This window comes from Camelus bactrianus, chromosome 12, assembly GCF_048773025.1.
Source record: "Camelus bactrianus isolate YW-2024 breed Bactrian camel chromosome 12, ASM4877302v1, whole genome shotgun sequence".
Classification (NCBI taxonomy): Eukaryota; Metazoa; Chordata; class Mammalia; order Artiodactyla; family Camelidae; genus Camelus; species Camelus bactrianus.
The window spans coordinates 3727578-3739756 of record NC_133550.1 but is presented as its reverse complement, the minus strand read 5'-3'; the positions used below and the strand labels follow the sequence as shown (position 1 = coordinate 3739756).

General features: G+C 39.6%; 1 long non-coding RNA gene across 4 annotated transcripts in view; it reads left to right on the top strand.

Moving 5' to 3' along the window:
• Positions 1-12179, top strand: part of LOC141579335 (uncharacterized) — a 114754-nt gene that overhangs the window by 65323 nt on the left and 37252 nt on the right. The gene's annotated exons all lie outside the window — the stretch shown is intronic.

Below are 12179 nucleotides of genomic sequence, written 5' to 3'. Positions count from 1 at the left end.
AGCCTGAGAAAGTGCTCCATCTGCAGAAATGTCTTTCAGTTTTGCATGGTGTAAAAATCTTGAGAGCTTTTTAATCGTTGAGGACAGCCTGTGGGGGGAAACAGCCCGTGAATCCTGGGTGAGTCCCGGAAGAGCTGCGAGTCCCTCCCTGACACGGGTGGGGATTTCACCCCCGTTGAGGCAGTGAAGGGCCCAGACCCGTGAGCGGAGTTGACAGTCGTGAATATTTACGTGAATCCGCTGCTTCACCTTGGATATTAATTTCAAGCTGAGTCAGTTTGTGGCGGCAGCCTCATCCTACATCAGGAATTTATAGTATCTGCTCTTTGAGGTGAAGACCTGACAGACTTGACTATTTAACAGTCTCCCTTGAATTGATATCTCAGATTACTTTGTCAAAAGCAAAACAGCAGAAATACAGACGTCCTTTAATGCCAATGTGACCTGGAAAGGGTTTAGTCTCTGTGCCTCAGTGGCCTTATCTGCAGGTGGGGATGATGATAACAGTGCTTCCCTCAGAGGGGCTGGTGAGGGGAGAGTTAGAAGCACACATGGAGGACTTACACGAGATGCTCATGAATGACCGAATTTAGTGCTCTCAGCCTGGTCAGGCCTCAGGAGCAGAGATGTCAGAACAGAGCAGTCCTAGCGGGAGCTCGATCCGTGTTGGCAGGTGTTACGATCAGTATCACCTCTGTTGGTTATCAGGTAGTTTTAAGACTTGGTAATATGAATTCATGAATAATGTTAGAAGACTAGACATCTCAGATACTGTTTACATAGTTCTCAAGATTTCCTCTGAGAAATGGATGTTTTCTCCCCATCTTAAATCTGAGATGAGTCTCTAAAATATTCTGTATTCCTCCATCTTTTTGCTTTAATTCTCCATTTCTTAAAAAAGAAAGTTTTTAAATGGAGTTTATGGGGACTGAACTGAGGGCCTCATGCATGCTAAGCACATACTCTCCCAAATGAGGTATAATCTCCCAAATGATTTTTTTTTAATTTACTTTCTTAGTATTCAGAGGTTAGAGGCCTCTAATTCTTTTTCTGGAGACTTGTCCATGAACCTGTAAATCTATAATTAATGGACAAAACTTGGTTTATTAAAAACATCAATAGAACATTCTGCAATCCATCCAAAAGGAAATGCTGATTGAATTAAAATGTTTCTCCTTTAAGGTGATTTCTCCTTTTTGGTCTAGCTTAATTTATTAACAGCCATCCTCATCATCATAATGACCAAACTCGCTCTGAGTGGACACCTACCTAACACTAAAATGCTTTCCTCATGTTTTACTTCATAGCAGGTGTTTGAGGGTAGGTATCAGTGTCTCCTTTTTTGCAGCTGAGGGATTGAGAGATGGAGCAGCTTGTCCTAAATCAAACCCAGCTGGCGGTGGCTAGCTCGGTGCTGGAACCCAGGCTGCACAGGATGCATTCTTAATTGCTCCTCTAATCAGCCTCCCGTTGAGTGGCTACCTGAACTGCTGTGACTCCATAAATGGCCGATTTTAGTGATCTCAGCCTTATGAGGACTTCAAAGGAGAGACACCAGTGAGAATGTGAGACAGAGTGTCATAAATTAAAATTGTACATTTTCACAAATGTTTAATTCTCAGGTAATTACTTAAAAAGTTAATTTTTTTAATTTAGTGGTCTGTTAGCACAAAAAACAAAACATTAAAAACAATTATAGTGCCAAAGAGAAGTGGGCTTTGAAAGTCCAACCACTGTTAATGATGTTACTTGTTTTTCTCTAGTGGCCCTTATTGACAGAAATACTTACAAAGACTGAATTGGTTTTATGTAGTCTTAATATGGAAGAAAAGATTGTCAGTGAATATTATAAGTAAAATCTTTACTCTTTTCTTTCCTGATGGTGAATATGTAAGTTGTTTTCATGGCTTAAGTACATTTCCTTATTTGTGAAATTTGAGTAATATCGTTTAACTTGTCTGACTGTGAGAGTTAGACGCCTTGTATACAAAGAACCCAAGAGGTGCTTAATAAAAATGTGCTGTCAGAATGACAGATATTTTAGAAGGATCAACTCTGAATACTAAAGAGTGTCGCTTATTTCTGATGCATATTCAATATTTATAATATTTATATATATGATATATTTGAATATGGTTTAAAGTAACAAGGATTCTTTTTTTTTTTTTAGTGTAGTATGAAGTTTTAATGAAATCTGTATCATACTAGTGAGACAGGGACTAGTTAAATTGCCTTAATCAGACGACCTTGAATATTATTTACACAGAATATGTATTGTTACAACTCAGAATTCATGTTGCCGTGTAACCATCCACACAGACATTTAAATTCGTGGAATTCTGACCAGATTCATTAAGTTTAGTAAAATCCACATTGATCATTTTCAGGGAATAAGCTTCTCTCTTTTGTGATTAAGCAAAATTTTGATTTTTTTTCCTGCACTCTTAACAGGTTTAAAATATCAAAACATTGATTTAACAAGTCACTTTTTTAATAGAATAAAGCTCATGCTGTTTTATTATGTAAATAAATGTTTTTGTATTTCATCAATCTTGTATGATATCCTGGCTCTTTGAGAATTATTTTGCAAGATACTTAGATAACCTACTGTTGGAAAAATACAAACGTGACTTTTATGAATATAGGCCTAGTACAGATCTGTTGGTTTATGCTACAGTGCAAGACATGAGGCCTGGGAGAGCTTTGCTGCCGATTGCAGGACAGAACCCATGTCTCAGTTTCCCCTCCTGTAATATGAAGTGGCTGGACTGGATTCTTTCCTCTTCTAAGATGAGTTTCCATGAACCTATGTCTTTTGTTTATATTCAGGAGTATTAGCAATATCAGATTAAATACTGAATACCTTTCCTTCCCCCGAAGCAAAGTGCAGTATGTGCTACATAAGCTTTTAGTTATCTGATTCTCTTTTCTGATCCTACAGGCAATTTTTGTGTTGAATCTTTCCCGGCAACCTGGAAGGTCATTTTAGCCATAGGTGGCGCTGTTGCAACTTCTAACAGTCTTAATATTCCTTTTGCAAAAGAAGGCTTAACAAATGTTATTTTGTTTTGATTCCGTTGCTTAGTGCTTCAGAATAGCACAATGTCCATTATGTCTGTCTACCTGGAAAAATTATTCTGCTTATGTCTTAGACTTATTCTGTCATCTCGCTGTGAACATTTCAGACTTGCTGTGCAAACAATGGCAAAATCGGTCTTTTCTTCCAGTGTTAGAAGTCAGTGAGCCGGGATTTTATAAAACAGCTAGAAGCGGCCTCTGGAGCACCTTAACGCTGAAAAGTGTATTGAGTTCCCTGAGTATTGACTCCGCCGCTGTGTGTTAATGGGTGGTAGGAGGTTTGGTACATATACGAAGGGGTGTAGATTTTTGAGTTGGGTTTGCGTGCACGTGCTGCCACTGAGCCACGTGAGCCTGAGTCAGTTTGCTCTGAGTTTTTCCCTTGTCTGTGAGATGGGGACATTCATATATGCTTTGTAGAATTGTGAGAATTAGAAATTATGTAAAGTGTTTACCACAGTGGGTATGTCAAGAGGGCTCATAAACTTTAGCTGCTTTTTTGTGTGAAGCCATCATTTGAGAGTCTTTGGCAATTACTAAGAAACAGGAAAATAAGAAAAGCTGGTTTTATGCTGAAAGATATTTGAGGAGGTTCCTTAGTTCCTATACCCATAATTAAGCATCAGCAGAGTCAGAACTGTTACACAGTCGCCCTGAACCAACGTTAAGCCACAGAATTCTTTGTTACTTCATATATTTTGTGGCTTAAAGGGATCCAATACTTATACACATGTTGTCTCCAGCAGCCAACTGAGAGATGACACAAAAGAGTAGGCAGGCGATAAATGTCTTATTTGTTACTGATGAAGCCACGTTCTCCATGAACTTCAGGGCTGTGGGAAAATGCGTGTCATGATACTGTGTCCCAGAATTAGAGACTCACCCTGTCCCATGTAGCTCTGTGACATAGCTAGCCTTCCCTTGAGAGGACCTGCCCGTTCATGCACAAAGCTGTCCTGTCCTGAAGCCGAGCATCCCAAGTGCTTCCCAATGGTGATCAACACTGGAGGGAAAGGAAGGGTTTCAAATGCCCTGCTTGTCTCCCCGGACTCACACCTCACTCTGTTAGTGTGACGAGGGCTAGCTGTTGGACAGGGGCCAGGGGTGTGAATGGAGAAGCACTCTCCATGGCCCAGAGGAGTGGTTAGGAGGCATTCCCTCCCTCGGTTTAAACAGGTGGTGGGATGGAAGAGAAGGGTCCTCCCCAAGAGTTTATAAAAGGAGTAATAAGGATTTTCTTTGGGACTTATACTAGCCAGGAAACACATAAGATGATTAGAAGGGAGACTTGTAAATCACTTTGATATTAATTTGACATTTGTTGAACACCCAAAATGTGCTACATTCTTTTCTGAGAGTTTTACAGAAATGAATCCTTCAATCTTCTCAACAAGCGAGTAAGGAAGGTTTGATTGTTATCCCAGTTTTACAGTGTGGAAATTGAGGCACACAGAGGGTAAGTTGGCCAAAATCACAGAAATAGTAAGTGGCAGAGCTGGTATTTAAACCCTGGCTTACTGGTTTGAGGCTCCCAGAGATGGGCTTTGGGTGTTTAGTGTTATCTGCATCCCTGAATCTTTGTACCTCTGTGCATATTTTAGCCCAGAAAGGACAGGGAAAAGAGAGTTACACAGATGCTCATAGTCATGTATTGGCCACTGTCCACAGAGAGTGAATCGTGATTGGCGTTATTTGTTTTCCAGGCAGTAGATCAGTTCTTATAACAGAAATTTAGTCCATTGAGTTAATCTAGAAACCCTTCCTGCTCTGTTTCTGTCCATGCTTGCCATGTGACTGCCTCCCCGTGATTAGGCCATTGAGAAAATTTACTCATGGTTGAACTCTGATATTTCAGTCTGGTTCATAGTTTCACGTCTTCTGTTACATTAATAAGTTAAGTTTCTGGTTTTCTTTCATCAGTGTGTCATGAGTTTGGTTAATGTGAAACAAGTCCATGGGAGCCCAGGGGTGATGACGGTATAATTTCTGAGCACGTTGTGGCAATTCTACCCTTGCAGACCTGGCGGGAGTATGTCCGCCTTCCTCACTGATTTCCCCCAACAGCAGGGTCCTCTCCCACCCCCGCATGTGAGGCTGGGAGCTCTCTGAGTAGGCCAGTCAGAGGCCAAGTCCACCAATCAGAAAATGATGAAGTACCTGGAAGTGGTTTTAATAGAAGAAAAGGGTTTCCAGATAGTACAATGGGCTGTTCGAGTCCGTTTGGTGAAAAGCTGTCCAGTGTCTGTGGTTGAGGTGCTTCTTTGCTGTTGAAAAGCCTGGATTAGATGAAGGGATTTTAAAAAGCAGAAAGGAGTGATTTCAGGTGGTACGTCCACACCGGTGAGAAGTGATGGATGACCACCTGTGTGAGGCATAGACAGGGTCTTACAAACTTCTTAAAATAACTTTAAAAGCTCTTCCATCTGAGTGCATTTCATATGGGGTCCAGTTCTTCACTGGTCACCCTGAGAGGGCAAATAATTGATGATGGCAGAAAGGACACGGAGGCATCAAAAAGGTCTCAGTCATTTTCCCTTTTTAAAGGATGTGGCAAAGTGTAATATATTTGAGCTGGTTTTTCACTGAACAATTTTTAGTGTTTTCTGGGACTCCCCAATGCCCCAAGGTTCCATGCAGCTGGGTGTCCCCTCAGAGCAGGTCTGTCAGAGCTTGCCCTGGGTTGACGTGGTGTCACGGGGAGCAGGACGGTCAGAGTCCCCGGATCTTCCGAGCTCCGTCTCCTCATCCTCAGTGCCGGGTTTCTCATCCGTGTCTACTTAGGGTTGTTGAGAATCACACGTGATGGTTCAGGTGTGATTTGTGATAGTCTCTGTGATTGGCATATGGTCAATATTTGAAAGAAACACTTTTTTTTTAGTATAATTGTAGCATATAGATTGCAGTGCTTTTTAGCCTGCTTTTTTTTATATAACTTTATTCTTATTTTTAAATATGCACTTATTTTTATTTATTTTTTGGAGGTACTGGGGACTGAATCCAGGACATTGTTCATGCTAAGCAGGTGCTCTACAACTGAGTAATACACACCCTCCTTGTCTGCACTTGAAAATAAATATTTCAATGCACAAAATAGCTCTTAAACACCATCATGGGACCTAGTCACTGTATAGAGAGTTGAACACGTATGCTTTTTCAATAAGAATAAATGTTGTTGAGACATACATTTCTGAATCTGTTAATGTGCTTAAAAACGATCATAGATAGTGATAAACACGAATATTTTATCCAGTACTTCTTAGGGTCTGTTTTGCCATCAAGTGAAATTACATTCTACAGAGAAAGCTAATTGGATCTCTTTGATATTTGGATGGTTTAGCAGATGATCAAGGCTTTCAAAAGCTGACAGATTTGTATTTTAAACTAACTACAAAGTTATCTTCTAGAAGTTGGAATTCCTAAACTTGTGAAGTGCCCAGTAATCCAGGGGGTATGTGTCTGTGTCTGTGTGAACGTTTGTGTGTGTGATTTCAGGAATCTAGAAATAAGTTTCATATGGACTTCTGATACCTTTCTCCTACAGTTCAAGGTATAGGCATATATTTACACAAATAAATTGATATTCTTTTGTCATTTTGCATATTGGTGGGAATAAGAGTTTCTCATACTTGTTTCAGAAGGGTTGGGGAGCATGAGCTCAGAAAACGGGAGGAGAAAGAGGGAGGGAGGCACTTCACACTTTGTGCAGGATATGAGAAACAGTAGCTTTTTTTTCTCTTTTCTTCTAAAGCAAACTGGCACTGAATTGTAACCTACTATTACCCAGAATTGCTTTTCTGATCAGATACAAGTGCCTCAGATTTTTCAAGGCAACATGAATGATGAAATGTGTTTTAGCAGTTATCATTAAAAGTAGTTTTATTTTTCAAGTAAAAGGCTATAGCCTGTTCTTCCAGCGGTACATGAAGTCCTCATTGTTCTATGTACATGATCTATGTGCTTAGTTTCTTTGTTTTTTTTTTTTTTTTTAAGTGCTTGTTTCATTGTGGTGTGAATGAATGTTTAAAATTTCTGGATTTTGATCTTTAGAACATGCTGATTTATCAGAGCTGTTAAAAACCTGATTGTTCTTTGGTCCTTGTTTGTTGGGGCACCCTATTGATTTCTGTTGTCTGTTAAAGCAGGAAATGCTTCCTCTAGCCTGCAGATCATTAAGTGAATGGTTTGCAGTGTGCCTTTAAAATTATTTGAATACATTGAGCATGTTTGTCCAGTGAATTCTGAATTAACTCATTCTGTTGACTTTGCTTTGGTTCTGTGGCTTTTGCTCCTCTCCACAAGAATTTGAATTCTCTGTTGCATTTTGTATACGTGTTCTTAACAGGGGAAGAAATTTTGCATTTTTTACAGAGGTGGCTTTTCCTATCCCCTCTGAATGCCTTCTATAATTGATACAATAGTAACCTGTTATTGCAGTGCATAATTCTTTCATAAACTATTTTTTGGCATATTCAGAAACAATGACAAAGAATGATAATAAAAAATATGAAAACCTTCCTTCCTTTGAAGAATAGAAATCAGGTGGTCAGGCTCACGCATGCTTTGTGCCTGACACACTTACTCTCATGTCATTGTGTATCATGATTCGGAGATGGAGTTGCTCCAGGTTTATAGATTTTTGTTTTAACATTTGTGTTGAATTCTTTCTCCAGGCTGATGTTTCCTGTTGGTTTTGTGGAAAGAGTAGAAGGGAAACAAATCCTTTGTTTTGTTTTCAGGAGGCCTGAGTTGATGAGAAAAGGGTTGAGGGTGGGCTGAGGAAAAGAGTGACACTCCCTCTCCTCCCGGCTGAAATTGATAAACAAAGAAATCAATTAAGTGTATCGGTATTTGACCAATAGAAGTTAGAGAGCCCAAAATGGCTAGATATGCCCAATGGAAATTACTGAATTCACCTGCAGAATTATCTGCTTTACCAAGTAGAAGCAACTTAGAGCAATCAGAAAAATCAGTAATATGATGAGATATAAAAGGAATATTATACCTTTTATTTCTGAAACTTTTCTACGGTAAGTTGTGTAGAGCTAAAATTAAGTTTCAAGCACCAGGAGTTAAGAGTGTGGGTAGTTCTGTAGGATCGTTATTCACGGATGTACCTAGACCCTGCTAGAGTGGCTGAAGATGGCAGGAAAAGACCCAGAGGCAGGATTTGTCATCTTAGGGTGTCCTCCATAATGGTTCCATGTGGGAGCCCATGATTGGTTTAACAAATTGTAACACACTCCAGCCGCCTGTGAACTTTAAGAAGAAAAATATATGCTTAAAAACTGCTTTACAAGCAAGTGCCTGTACATCCTCACTCCAGTCTCCTTGCATTAAAAAGCAGAGACAATGCTTTGCTTGCATAGTTGAGGTTTTAGATAGCACTCTGCTGGTTGCAAAGCAAGGACCGAGGCCCTCAGGTATAAACGCTGAGCTTGTGTGCTGTTAGATAGTCTATGATCCACAGAACAAGGACCTGGCTGGTCTGGTGGTCTGCTTTGTAATTCACATGTCTAAAAATGTATCTTGTTCCCCTCACCCCATTACTTCCCTAAAGATACACTAATCCTTTGTACTCATTGTGTATTCTACAATCTCTGCTTCATACTGTCTTTCCCGAAGTTCCTATTACTATCACACAATTGTTAATGAATTTTTTCTTTGATTATACACAATAAATAAGGGTGCAATTGAGAGGCTCGTGGAGTTGGCTCCCTACTCCCTCTCGATTTATTGACTTTTTCCACAGAGACTTGAATAATCATTCCATGTCGGTAAGACTTCTGCCAGCCAACCCACAGTTCCAGGTGAGAAGGATGCAGGTTTACCACTCCTACCCGATGGAGAGAGAGGAGAGAATTGAGATATGCTCCCCCATGGTCACTTCCTGTCCCACGGCCACTGCAGTTCACCTGCAGCCTTCTGGCCTCTGCTCAGAGGGCCTCTGTCCCAGGACTGACTGCAGCCTTTTCTTCCCTTGTCAACATTTCCTGTGCCTTTCAGAAGTTGTTCTCTTCTCTGCAATTCAACCCTGGCAGATGTGATGGTGGTCAGCGTGCTGGTGGGCAGTCCTTTGGGGACTCCCAGGAGACATGCTGATTCTCCTGAGTCTCTCAATCGGGGTTACAGAACAGTCGAGCACCGAAGGAAGCCCATTCACGTGAGGTCAACAGAGCATTTTATCACTTTCATTTTATTTTTAAATTTTCAGTGGAGAAATTATTTGTAGCAAACTGTTCCAGATATTCGGCCGCCTGCTTTCCTCACCACCATTTCCTTGTTGGCTCTGGTGCTTGTTTTAAGAACCAGGTTTCTTCTCTGGTCATTTGTAGCAGCTGGGCTTGCTGAATCCTTGATCTGCATTTGAAGCAGAATGCTTCTTCCTGATGTGAAACTGATTTTCCTATTACTGAATATTTCGTGTACACTCAGCAACTGTTTCAAGTGAAATGCTCTTGTCCAATTTTGGTTAACTCACATTTGCTGATCTCCTACTTTCATGCTGAGGGCAGTTTCTTCTTCCTCTAATAAAAGTTAGCAATTTGCATTTACTAGGGAAGGTACTGGCCCGAGTTGCTTTTTTTCTTACCAGTTTTAATACAATTCACCCATTTAAATATGCAGTCGTTTTTACTCTATGCCCAGAATTGTGCATCCCATTTAATCTTAGAATATTTTCATTCCCCCAACAGGAAGCCCCGTATGCATAAGCAGTCATTCCCATCTTCCCCATCCTCCCCCAGCCCCAAGGAGCCACTCTTCTCTCTCTGTGGATTTGCCTGTGCTGGACATTTCATTTAAATCGATTCACTTCATGTAGGTGGAACCGTCTATTGTGACTGACTTATTTCACACTGAGTAACGTTATCAAAGTTTGTCCACGTTGTGGCCTGGGTCAGTACTCTATGCTTTGCTATTGCAGACTAATATTCCACTGTATGGCTGGGCCCCACTGTTTACCCATTCATCAGGTGATAGGCAATTGTGTTGTTTCTGCTTTTTGGCTGTGATGAGTAGTGTCGCCATGAATATTCCTGTAGGAGTTTTTATGTGGACATTTGTTTTCAGTTCTCTTACGTTTGTGCCCAGACAGCAGAGTTGCTGGGTCATTCAGAAACCAAATGTTCAACTCTCTGAGGACCTGCCAGGCTGTTTTCCAAAGTGGCCATGCTGTGTTACGTCCTCACCAGCAAGGGCTGCGCGCTCCGCTTCCTCTGTGTCCTTATTAGTGCTTGTTACTCTTTTTTTTATTATAACCTATTGTTGTGAGTGTGAAGCGGTTTCTCCTAGTGGGTTTGACTTGATTTCCCTTACAGCTAATCATATTGAACATCGTTTCATTGTGCTTATTGGCCATTTGTATATTTTCCTTGAAAAATACCATTTCAGATCCTTTATTCACCTTTTAATTGAGTTGCCTTTTTATTGTTGAGTTGTAGGAGGTACTTGTTTTTTTTATAGATACAAATTCCTTATCAGATAAATGATTTGAAAAAAATTTCTTCTGTGTGTTGTTTTTTCACTTTCTGGATGGTGCCCTTTGAAGCAAAGTTTTAAATTTTGATGAACTCCAATTTATCTCTGTTTTCTTTGTTCCTTGTGCTTTTGGGGTATTATTTAAAATCTGAGGTATTTTATTTAAAATTTTATATATAAATAACTTAATTCGTAGGACCGTTCTAGGAGATGGGTGCGGTTGTTGTCCCCAGTGTATGGATAGAAGACTGAGATGCAGAAAATTTCTCTGAAATATCAGTTTCACAGCTACCCAGTGCTGTGGGAGTTCAGGCACTCATGTTCGTCCCAAACATCTGTGATCCTCACCACCATGCTCCACTACTGCCTGGAATCGTTAATGAAAACGTCTTTCCTTTTTTGATTCCTTGTTTGTTTTCTCATTGGGGACCTCATCTCCTCATTTTCCTTTCGGATATCAGTATAGATTTATTTTAGGTCTCATGTAGGCAGAAGCATTTCTATCAGTTAACTTCTTTATTACTCACTCTCCAGTGATGATTGTTGCTAGTTGACCTAATCAAGTCATGCTTAAGTCTTTCCTTCTCATGACACTAAAAACAGTCATGACTTACAGAATGCTAAAAGCAGAAAGTACTTGATTGATTTTATTTTGCTACCCAATCAAACCAATCAAATAAAAACCCGCTGTTGACACAGATTATAAGCCCTCCAGTTTAGGGTCACTGTCTTCCTTGTGTTTCATTTATTTAGTCACAGTGTCTGGATAGTGCCTTGCTGTTCAGCAGTTTTGTTAGGAAACGGTGCTCGTGAATCATTGTAAGTACAGAATTTTGACAACAGACTGTGTTGTTCATTTCACAAGGGAAAAGATAATATAGAAATACTGCTCAGATCTATTTGAAAATTAAGCTTGGAATTTTGAGAACAATTCAAAAAACCATACAAAGATTTTTCACTAATTTTAGATCTATCTTAAACACATTATGGTTACATAGCAGAGTAACTTATCAAGTAGATTTGACAAGAGGAGTGTATTATTGATTTTTTGTTTTAGTTGAAATATTCTATGTGGGATAAAGTAATCAGTGCCTATAAATGAACAAATATGTTTGTATTTCTATGCAACATGGGAGCAGACTACATATGTTTCAATATAATATATATGACTGTGTGTTTTAATCTGTCTGTCAGTGTTTTTATAGTTTTTCAGCAATGTTGTAACATTAGAATTCTAAGAAATTCACTCCCGATACTACTGCAGTTTGTACTGTGTATCCTGTCTTATGTATGGGATTCCACTGTCCCCTAAGTGAGGAATTTCCTCTCCTATTGAGTTAGAAGCAGATTTAAAGGAACTGTGATTTCTAGGCCTTTGCTCTCCATGTGTTTGCACTTGGGTGTCAATCACAATTTTCCCTTTCTTGAGTTTTCATTGTTCAATTAGAATTATTGAAAATAACTATTAATATGTTTCACTAGTCTCCCTAGAAACTTGATGTTTTGTGCTTTTCAGTTTTCAATTTATGAAAATTATAAATGCACACTTGTTTTTAAGTAGTCCTTTTTCACTAGATAATTGTTTACCTCTTTATAGTTAAAATAATTTTTTTCCTAATGAATGA